Genomic DNA, 12,016 nt, shown 5'->3' on the forward strand with positions numbered 1-12,016 from the left:
GTGGTAACACACTGAAGCAGTCAATTAAACCTGGTTTCGATCAATATTTTAGAGGATAACACCGGTTAGGTCTGGGTTAGGTCCGGGATATGCGCGCATCTGGCTTATACTTTCGCCTTTTTCGCAAACTTGTTGGCCAGATCTTGGGTTTTTTCGTGTTTGAATCACGTAGTAATGTGGTAACACACTGAAGCAGTCAATTAAACCTGGTTTCGATCAATATTTCAGAGGATAACACCGGTTAGGTCTGGGTTAGGTCTGGGAAATGCGCGCATCTGGCTTATTCTTTCGCCTTCTTCGCATACTTCTTGGCCAGATCCTGGGTTTTTTTTCGTGTTTGAATCACGTAGGAATGTGGTACCACACTGAAGCAGTCAATTAAACCTGGTTTCGATCAATATTTAAGAGGATAACGCCGGTTAGGTCTGGTTTAGGTCTGGGAAATGCGCGCATCTGGCTTATACTTTCGCCTTTTTCGCAAACTTGTTGGCCAGATCCTGGGTATTTTCCGTGTTTGAAACACGTAGTAATGTGGTAACACACTGAAGCAGTCAATTAAACCTGGTTTCGATCAATATTTTAGAGGATAACACCGGTTAGGTCTGGGTTAGGTCTGGGATATGCGCGCCTCTGGCTTATACTTTCGCATTTTTCGCAAACTTGTTGGCCAGATCCTGGGTTTTTTTCGTGTTTGAATCACGTAGTAATGTGGTACCACACAGAAACAGTCCATTAAACCTGGTTTCGGACAGTATTTTGGTGGATAACACTGGTTAGGCCTGGGTTTCGTCTGGGATATGTCCGCACCTGGCTCATGATTTTGCCTTCTTCGCATACTTGTTGGCCAGATCCTGGGTTTTTTTCGTGTTTGAATCACGTAGTAATGTGGTACCACACTGATGCAGTCAACTAAACCTGGTTACGATCAATATTTGAGAGCATAACACCGGTTAGGTCTGGGTTAAGTCTGGGATTTGCGCGCATCTGGCTTATACTTTCGCCTTTTTCGCAAACTTGTTGGCCAGATCCTGGGTATTTTCCGTGTTTGAATCACGTAGTAAAGTGGTAACACACTGAAGCAGTCAATTAAACCTGGTTTCGATCAATGTTTTAGAGGATAACACCGGTTAGGTCTGGGTTAGGTCTGGGATATGCCCGCATCTGGCTCATGATTTTGCCTTCATCGCATACTTGTTGGCCAGATCCTGGGTTTTTTCCGTGTTTGAATCACGTAGTAATGTGGTAACACACTGAAGCAGTCAATTAAACCTGGTTTCGATCAATATTTCAGAGGATAACACCGGTTAGGTCTGGGTTAGGTCTGGGAAATGCGCGCATCTGGCTTATACTTTCGCCTTCTTCGCATACTTGTTGGCCAGATCCTGGGTTTTTTTCGTGTTTGAATCACGTAGGAAAGTGGTAACACACTGAAGCAGTCAATTAAACCTGGTTTCGATCAATATTTTAGAGGATAACACCGGTTAGGTCTGGGTTAGGTCCGGGATATGCCCGCATCTGGCTCATGATTTTGCCTTCTTCGCAAACTTGTTGGCCAGATCCTGGGTATTTTCCGTGTTTGAATCACGTAGTAATGTGGTAACACACTGAAGCAGTCAATTAAACCTGGTTTCGATCAATATTTCAGAGGATAATACCGGTTAGGTCTGGGTTAAGTCTGGGAAATGCGCGCATCTGTCTTATACTTTCGCCTTCTTCGCATACTTGTTGGCCAGATCCTGGGTATTTTCCGTGTTTGAATCACGTAGTAAAGTGGTAACACACTGAAGCAGTCAATTAAACCTGGTTTCGATCAATATTTTAGAGGATAACACCGGTTAGGTCTGGGTTAGGTCTGGGTAATGCCCGCATCTGGCTCATGATTTTGCCTTCTTCGCATACTTGTTGGCCAGATCTTGGGTTTTTTTCGTGTTTGAATCACGTAGTAATGTGGTAACACACTGAAGCAGTCAATTAAACCTGGTTTCGATCAATATTTTAGAGGATAACACCGGTTAGGTCTGGGTTAGGTCTGGGTTATGCCCGCATCTGGCTCATGATTTTGCCTTCTTCGCATACTTGCTGGCCAGATCTTGGGTTTTTTTCGTGTTTGAATCACGTAGTAATGTGGTAACACACTGAAGCAGTCAATTAAACCTGGTTTCGATCAATATTTCAGAGGATAACACCGGTTAGGTCTGGGTTAGGTCTGGGAAATGCGCGCATCTGGCTTATTCTTTCGCCTTCTTCGCATACTTCTTGGCCAGATCCTGGGTTTTTTTCGTGTTTGAATCACGTAGGAATGTGGTACCACACTGAAGCAGTCAATTAAACCTGGTTTCGATCAATATTTTAGAGGATAACGCCGGTTAGGTCTGGGTTAGGTCTGGGAAATGCGCGCATCTGGCTTATACTTTCGCCTTTTTCGCAAACTTGTTGGCCAGATCCTGGGTATTTTCCGTGTTTGAAACACGTAGTAATGTGGTAACACACTGAAGCAGTCAATTAAACCTGGTTTCGATCAATATTTCAGAGGATAACACCGGTTAGGTCTGGATTAGGTCTGGGATATGCGCGCATCTGCCTTATACTTTCACCTTTTTCGCAAACTTGTTGGCCAGATCCCGGGTTTTTTCCGTGTTTGAATCACGTAGTAATGTGGTAACACACTGAAGCAGTCAATAAAAAACCTGGTTTCGATCAATATTTTAGAGGATAACACCGGTTAGGTCTGGGTTAGGTCTGGGAAATGCGCGCATCTGGCTTATACTTTCGCCTTTTTCGCAAACTTGTTGGCCAGATCCTGGGTTTTTTTCGTGTTTGAATCACGTAGTAATGTAGTAGCACACTGAAGCAGTCAATTAAACCTGGTTTCGATCAATATTTCAGAGGATAACACCGGTTAGGTCTGGATTAGGTCTGGGATATGCGCGCATCTGCCTTATACTTTCGCCTTTTTCGCAAACTTGTTGGCCAGATCCTGGGTTTTTTTCGTGTTTGAATCACGTAGTAATGTGGTAACACACTGAAGCAGTCAATTAAACCTGGTTTCGATCAATATGTTAGAGGATAACACCGGTTAGGTCTGGGTTAGGTCTGGGTTATGCCCGCATCTGGCTCATGATTTTGCCTTCTTCGCATACTTGTTGGCCAGATCTTGGGTTTTTTTCGTGTTTGAATCACGTAGTAATGTGGTAACACACTGAAGCAGTCAATTAAACCTGGTTTCGATCAGTATTTTAGAGGATAACACCGGTTAGGTCTGGGTTAGGTCTGGGTTATGCCCGCATCTGGCTCATGATTTTGCCTTCTTCGCATACTTGTTGGCCAGATCTTGGGTTTTTTTCGTGTTTGAATCACGTAGTAATGTGGTAACACACTGAAGCAGTCAATTAAACCTGGTTTCGATCAATATTTCAGAGGATAACACCGGTTAGGTCTGGGTTAGGTCTGGGAAATGCGCGCATCTGGCTTATTCTTTCGCCTTCTTCGCATACTTCTTGGCCAGATCCTGGGTTTTTTTCGTGTTTGAATCACGTAGGAATGTGGTACCACACTGAAGCAGTCAATTAAACCTGGTTTCGATCAATATTTTAGAGGATAACGCCGGTTAGGCCTGGGTTAGGGGGGGGTTTTGCGCGCATCTGGCTTATACTTTCACCTTTTTCGCAAACTTGTTGGCCAGATCCTGGGTATTTTCCGTGTTTGAAACACGTAGTAATGTGGTAACACACTGAAGCAGTCAATTAAACCTGGTTTCGATCAATATTTTAGAGGATAACACCGGTTAGGTCTGGGTTAGGTCCGGGATATGCGCGCATCTGGCTTATACTTTCGCCTTTTTCGCAAACTTGTTGGCCAGATCTTGGGTTTTTTCGTGTTTGAATCACGTAGTAATGTGGTAACACACTGAAGCAGTCAATTAAACCTGGTTTCGATCAATATTTCAGAGGATAACACCGGTTAGGTCTGGGTTAGGTCTGGGAAATGCGCGCATCTGGCTTATTCTTTCGCCTTCTTCGCATACTTCTTGGCCAGATCCTGGGTTTTTTTCGTGTTTGAATCACGTAGGAATGTGGTACCACACTGAAGCAGTCAATTAAACCTGGTTTCGATCAATATTTAAGAGGATAACGCCGGTTAGGTCTGGTTTAGGTCTGGGAAATGCGCGCATCTGGCTTATACTTTCGCCTTTTTCGCAAACTTGTTGGCCAGATCCTGGGTATTTTCCGTGTTTGAAACACGTAGTAATGTGGTAACACACTGAAGCAGTCAATTAAACCTGGTTTCGATCAATATTTTAGAGGATAACACCGGTTAGGTCTGGGTTAGGTCTGGGATATGCGCGCCTCTGGCTTATACTTTCGCATTTTTCGCAAACTTGTTGGCCAGATCCTGGGTTTTTTTCGTGTTTGAATCACGTAGTAATGTGGTACCACACAGAAACAGTCCATTAAACCTGGTTTCGGACAGTATTTTGGTGGATAACACTGGTTAGGCCTGGGTTTCGTCTGGGATATGTCCGCACCTGGCTCATGATTTTGCCTTCTACGCATACTTGTTGGCCAGATCCTGGGTTTTTTTCGTGTTTGAATCACGTAGTAATGTGGTACCACACTGATGCAGTCAACTAAACCTGGTTTCGATCAATATTTGAGAGCATAACACCGGTTAGGTCTGGGTTAAGTCTGGGATTTGCGCGCATCTGGCTTATACTTTCGCCTTTTTCGCAAACTTGTTGGCCAGATCCTGGGTATTTTCCGTGTTTGAATCACGTAGTAAAGTGGTAACACACTGAAGCAGTCAATTAAACCTGGTTTCGATCAATGTTTTAGAGGATAACACCGGTTAGGTCTGGGTTAGGTCTGGGATATGCCCGCATCTGGCTCATGATTTTGCCTTCATCGCATACTTGTTGGCCAGATCCTGGGTTTTTTCCGTGTTTGAATCACGTAGTAATGTGGTAACACACTGAAGCAGTCAATTAAACCTGGTTTCGATCAATATTTCAGAGGATAACACCGGTTAGGTCTGGGTTAGGTCTGGGAAATGCGCGCATCTGGCTTATACTTTCGCCTTCTTCGCATACTTGTTGGCCAGATCCTGGGTTTTTTTCGTGTTTGAATCACGTAGGAAAGTGGTAACACACTGAAGCAGTCAATTAAACCTGGTTTCGATCAATATTTTAGAGGATAACACCGGTTAGGTCTGGGTTAGGTCCGGGATATGCCCGCATCTGGCTCATGATTTTGCCTTCTTCGCAAACTTGTTGGCCAGATCCTGGGTATTTTCCGTGTTTGAATCACGTAGTAATGTGGTAACACACTGAAGCAGTCAATTAAACCTGGTTTCGATCAATATTTCAGAGGATAACACCGGTTAGGTCTGGGTTAAGTCTGGGAAATGCGCGCATCTGTCTTATACTTTCGCCTTCTTCGCATACTTGTTGGCCAGATCCTGGGTATTTTCCGTGTTTGAATCACGTAGTAAAGTGGTAACACACTGAAGCAGTCAATTAAACCTGGTTTCGATCAATATTTTAGAGGATAACACCGGTTAGGTCTGGGTTAGGTCTGGGTAATGCCCGCATCTGGCTCATGATTTTGCCTTCTTCGCATACTTGTTGGCCAGATCTTGGGTTTTTTTCGTGTTTGAATCACGTAGTAATGTGGTAACACACTGAAGCAGTCAATTAAACCTGGTTTCGATCAATATTTTAGAGGATAACACCGGTTAGGTCTGGGTTAGGTCTGGGTTATGCCCGCATCTGGCTCATGATTTTGCCTTCTTCGCATACTTGCTGGCCAGATCTTGGGTTTTTTTCGTGTTTGAATCACGTAGTAATGTGGTAACACACTGAAGCAGTCAATTAAACCTGGTTTCGATCAATATTTCAGAGGATAACACCGGTTAGGTCTGGGTTAGGTCTGGGAAATGCGCGCATCTGGCTTATTCTTTCGCCTTCTTCGCATACTTCTTGGCCAGATCCTGGGTTTTTTTCGTGTTTGAATCACGTAGGAATGTGGTACCACACTGAAGCAGTCAATTAAACCTGGTTTCGATCAATATTTTAGAGGATAACGCCGGTTAGGTCTGGGTTAGGTCTGGGAAATGCGCGCATCTGGCTTATACTTTCGCCTTTTTCGCAAACTTGTTGGCCAGATCCTGGGTATTTTCCGTGTTTGAAACACGTAGTAATGTGGTAACACACTGAAGCAGTCAATTAAACCTGGTTTCGATCAATATTTCAGAGGATAACACCGGTTAGGTCTGGATTAGGTCTGGGATATGCGCGCATCTGCCTTATACTTTCACCTTTTTCGCAAACTTGTTGGCCAGATCCCGGGTTTTTTCCGTGTTTGAATCACGTAGTAATGTGGTAACACACTGAAGCAGTCAATAAAAAACCTGGTTTCGATCAATATTTTAGAGGATAACACCGGTTAGGTCTGGGTTAGGTCTGGGAAATGCGCGCATCTGGCTTATACTTTCGCCTTTTTCGCAAACTTGTTGGCCAGATCCTGGGTTTTTTTCGTGTTTGAATCACGTAGTAATGTGGTAGCACACTGAAGCAGTCAATTAAACCTGGTTTCGATCAATATTTCAGAGGATAACACCGGTTAGGTCTGGATTAGGTCTGGGATATGCGCGCATCTGCCTTATACTTTCGCCTTTTTCGCAAACTTGTTGGCCAGATCCTGGGTTTTTTTCGTGTTTGAATCACGTAGTAATGTGGTAACACACTGAAGCAGTCAATTAAACCTGGTTTCGATCAATATGTTAGAGGATAACACCGGTTAGGTCTGGGTTAGGTCTGGGTTATGCCCGCATCTGGCTCATGATTTTGCCTTCTTCGCATACTTGTTGGCCAGATCCTGGGTTTTTTCCGTGTTTGAATCACGTAGTAATGTGGTAACACACTGAAGCAGTCAATTAAACCTTGTTTCGATCAATATTTTAGAGGATAACACCGGTTAGGTCTGGGTTAGGTCTGGGATTTGCGCACATCTGGCTTATACTTTCGCCTTCTTCGCATACTTGTTGGCCAGATCCTGGGGTTTTTTCGTGTTTGAATCACGTAGTAATGTGGTAACACACTGAAGCAGTCAATTAAACCTGGTTTCGATCAATATTTTAGAGGATAACACCGGTTAGGTCTGGGTTAGGTCTGGGTTATGCCCGCATCTGGCTCATGATTTTGCCTTCTTCGCATACTTGTTGGCCAGATCCTGTTTTTTTTTCGTGTTTGAATCACGTAGTAATGTGGTAACACACTGAAGCAGTCAATAAAACCTGGTTTCGATCAATATTTTAGAGGATAACACCGGTTAGGTCTGGGTTAGGTCTGGGTTATGCCCGCATCTGGCTCATGATTTTGCCTTCTTCGCGTACTTGTTGGCCAGATCCTGGGTTTTTTTCGTGTTTGAATCACGTAGTAATGTGGTAACACACTGAAGCAGTCAATTAAACCTGGTTTCGATCAATATTTTAGAGGATAACACCGGTTAGGTCTGGGTTAGGTCTGGGTTATGCCCGCATCTGGCTCATGATTTTGCCTTCATCGCATACTTGTTGGCCAGATCCTGGGTTTTTTTCGGGTTTGAATCACGTAGTAATGTGGTACCACACAGAAACAGGCCACTAAACCTGGATTCGGACAGTATTTAGGAGGATAACACCGGTTAGGTCTGGGTTAGGTCCGGGATATGCGCGCATATGGCTTATACTTTCGCCTTTTTCGCAAACTTGTTGGCCAGATACTGGGTTTTTTCCGTGTTTGAATCACGTAGTAATGTGGTAACACACTGAAGCAGTCAATTAAACCTGGTTTCGATCAATATTTTAGAGGATAACACCGGTTAGGTCTGGGTTAGGTCTGGGTTATGCCCGCATCTGGCTCATGATTTTGCCTTCATCGCATACTTGTTGGCCAGATCCTGGGTTTTTTTCGGGTTTGAATCACGTAGTAATTTGGTACCACACAGAAACAGTCCACTAAACCTGGATTCGGACAGTATTTAGGAGGATAACACCGGTTAGGTCTGGGTTAGGTCCGGGTTATGCCCGCATCTGGCTCATGATTTTGCCTTCTTCGCATACTTGTTGGCCAGATCCTGGGTTTTTTTCGTGTTTGAATCACGTAGTAATGTGGTAACACACTGAAGCAGTCAATTAAACCTGGTTTCGATCAATATTTTAGAGGATAACACCGGTTAGGTCTGGGTTAGGTCTGGGTTATGCCCGCATCTGGCTCATGATTTTGCCTTCATCGCATGCTCGTTGGCCAGATCCTGGGTTTTTTCCGTGTTTGAATCACGTAGTAATGTGGTAACTCACTGAAGCAGTCAATTAAACCTGGTTTCGATCAATATTTCAGAGGATAACACCGGTTAGGTCTGGGTTAGGTCTGGGTTATGCCCGCATCTGGCTCATGATTTTGCCTTCTTCGCATACTTGTTGGCCAGATCCTGGGTTTTTTTCGTGTTTGAATCACGTAGGAATGTGGTAACACACTGAAGCAGTCAATTAAACATGGTTTCGATCAATATTTTAGAGGATAACACCGGTTAGGTCTGGGTTTGGTCTGGGATATGCGCGCATCTGGCTTATACTTTCGCCTTCTTCGCATACTTGTTGGCCAGATCCTGGGTTTTTTTCGTGTTTGAATCACGTAGTAATGTGGTAACAAACTGAAGCAGTCAATAAAACCTGGTTTCGATCAATATTTTAGAGGATAACACCGGTTAGGTCTGGGTTCGGTCTGGGATTTGCGCGCATATGGCTTATACTTTCGCCTTTTCCGCAAACTTGTTGGCCAGATCCTGGGTATTTTCCGTGTTTGAATCACGTAGTAATGTGGTAATACACTGAAGCAGTCAGTTAAACCTGGTTTCGATCAATATTTTAGAGGATAACACCGGTTAGGTCTGGGTTAGGTCTGGGTTATGCCCGCATCTGGCTCATGATTCTGCCTTCTTCGCATACTTGTTGGCCAGATCCTGGGTATTTTCCGTGTTTGAAACACGTAGTAATGTGTTAACACACTGAAGCAGTCAATTAAACCTGGCTTCGATCAATATTTTAGAGGATAACACCGGTTAGGTCTGGGTTAGGTCTGGGTTATGCCCGCATCTGGCTCATGATTTTGCCTTCTTCGCATACTTGTTGGCCAGATCCTGGGTTTTTTTCGTGTTTGAATCACGTAGTAATGTGGTAACACACTGAAGCTGTCAATTAAACCTGGTTTCGACCAATATTTTAGAGGATAACACCGGTTAGGTCTGGGTTAGGTCTGGGTTATGCCCGCATCTGGCTCATGATTTTGCCTTCATCGCATACTTGTTGGCCAGATCCTGGGTTTTTTTCGGGTTTGAATCACGTAGTAATGTGGTACCACACAGAAACAGTCCACTAAACCTGGATTCGGACAGTATTTAGGAGGATAACACCGGTTAGGTCTGGGTTAGGTCCGGGATATGCGCGCATATGGCTTATACTTTCGCCTTTTTCGCAAACTTGTTGGCCAGATCCTGGGTTTTTTCCGTGTTTGAATCACGTAGTAATGTGGTAACACACTGAAGCAGTCAATTAAACCTGGTTTCGATCAATATTTTAGAGGATAACACCGGTTAGGTCTGGGTTAGGTCTGGGTTATGCCCGCATCTGGCTCATGATTTTGCCTTCATCGCATACTTGTTGGCCAGATCCTGGGTTTTTTTCGGGTTTGAATCACGTAGTAATTTGGTACCACACAGAAACAGTCCACTAAACCTGGATTCGGACAGTATTTAGGAGGATAACACCGGTTAGGTCTGGGTTAGGTCCGGGTTATGCCCGCATCTGGCTCATGATTTTGCCTTCTTCGCATACTTGTTGGCCAGATCCTGGGTTTTTTTCGTGTTTGAATCACGTAGTAATGTGGTAACACACTGAAGCAGTCAATTAAACCTGGTTTCGATCAATATTTTAGAGGATAACACCGGTTATGTCTGGGTTAGGTCTGGGTTATGCCCGCATCTGGCTCATGATTTTGCCTTCATCGCATGCTTGTTGGCCAGATCCTGGGTTTTTTCCGTGTTTGAATCACGTAGTAATGTGGTAACTCACTGAAGCAGTCAATTAAACCTGGTTTCGATCAATATTTCAGAGGATAACACCGGTTAGGTCTGGGTTAGGTCTGGGTTATGCCCGCATCTGGCTCATGATTTTGCCTTCTTCGCATACTTGTTGGCCAGATCCTGGGTTTTTTTCGTGTTTGAATCACGTAGGAATGTGGTAACACACTGAAGCAGTCAATTAAACCTGGTTTCGATCAATATTTTAGAGGATAACACCGGTTAGGTCTGGGTTTGGTCTGGGATATGCGCGCATCTGGCTTATACTTTCGCCTTCTTCGCATACTTGTTGGCCAGATCCTGGGTTTTTTTCGTGTTTGAATCACGTAGTAATGTGGTAACAAACTGAAGCAGTCAATAAAACCTGGTTTCGATCAATATTTTAGAGGATAACACCGGTTAGGTCTGGGTTCGGTCTGGGATTTGCGCGCATATGGCTTATACTTTCGCCTTTTCCGCAAACTTGTTGGCCAGATCCTGGGTATTTTCCGTGTTTGAATCACGTAGTAATGTGGTAATACACTGAAGCAGTCAGTTAAACCTGGTTTCGATCAATATTTTAGAGGATAACACCGGTTAGGTCTGGGTTAGGTCTGGGTTATGCCCGCATCTGGCTCATGATTCTGCCTTCTTCGCATACTTGTTGGCCAGATCCTGGGTATTTTCCGTGTTTGAAACACGTAGTAATGTGTTAACACACTGAAGCAGTCAATTAAACCTGGCTTCGATCAATATTTTAGAGGATAACACCGGTTAGGTCTGGGTTAGGTCTGGGTTATGCCCGCATCTGGCTCATGATTTTGCCTTCTTCGCATACTTGTTGGCCAGATCCTGGGTTTTTTTCGTGTTTGAATCACGTAGTAATGTGGTAACACACTGAAGCTGTCAATTAAACCTGGTTTCGACCAATATTTTAGAGGATAACACCGGTTAGGTCTGGGTTAGGTCTGGGTTATGCCCGCATCTGGCTCATGATTTTGCCTTCATCGCATACTTGTTGGCCAGATCCTGGGTTTTTTTCGGGTTTGAATCACGTAGTAATGTGGTACCACACAGAAACAGTCCACTAAACCTGGATTCGGACAGTATTTAGGAGGATAACACCGGTTAGGTCTGGGTTAGGTCCGGGATATGCGCGCATATGGCTTATACTTTCGCCTTTTTCGCAAACTTGTTGGCCAGATCCTGGGTTTTTTCCGTGTTTGAATCACGTAGTAATGTGGTAACACACTGAAGCAGTCAATTAAACCTGGCTTCGATCAATATTTTAGAGGATAACACCGGTTAGGTCTGGGTTCGGTCTGGGATTTGCGCGCATATGGCTTATACTTTCGCCTTTTTCGCAAACTTGTTGGCCAGATCCTGGGTTTTTTTCGTGTTTGAATCACGTAGTAATGTGGTAGCACACTGAAGCAGTCAATTAAACCTGGTTTCGATCAATATTTCAGAGGATAACACCGGTTAGGTCTGGATTAGGTCTGGGATATGCGCGCATCTGCCTTATACTTTCACCTTTTTCGCAAACTTGTTGGCCAGATCCTGGGTTTTTTCCGTGTTTGAATCACGTAGTAATGTGGTAACACACTGAAGCAGTCAATAAAAAACCTGGTTTCGATCAATATTTTAGAGGATAACACCGGTTAGGTCTGGGTTAGGTCTGGGAAATGTGCGCATCTGGCTTATACTTTCGCCTTTTTCGCAAACTTGTTGGCCAGATCCTGGGTATTTTCCGTGTTTGAATCACGTAGTAAAGTGGTAACACACTGAAGCAGTCAATTAAACCTGGTTTCGATCAATGTTTGAGAGCATAACACCGGTTAGGTCTGGGTTAAGTCTGGGATTTGCGCGCATCTGGCTTATACTTTCGCCTTTTTCGCAAACTTGTTGGCCAGATCCTGGGTTTT

Source organism: Colletes latitarsis, chromosome 11 (assembly GCF_051014445.1).
Source record: "Colletes latitarsis isolate SP2378_abdomen chromosome 11, iyColLati1, whole genome shotgun sequence".
NCBI lineage: Eukaryota > Metazoa > Arthropoda > Insecta > Hymenoptera > Colletidae > Colletes > Colletes latitarsis.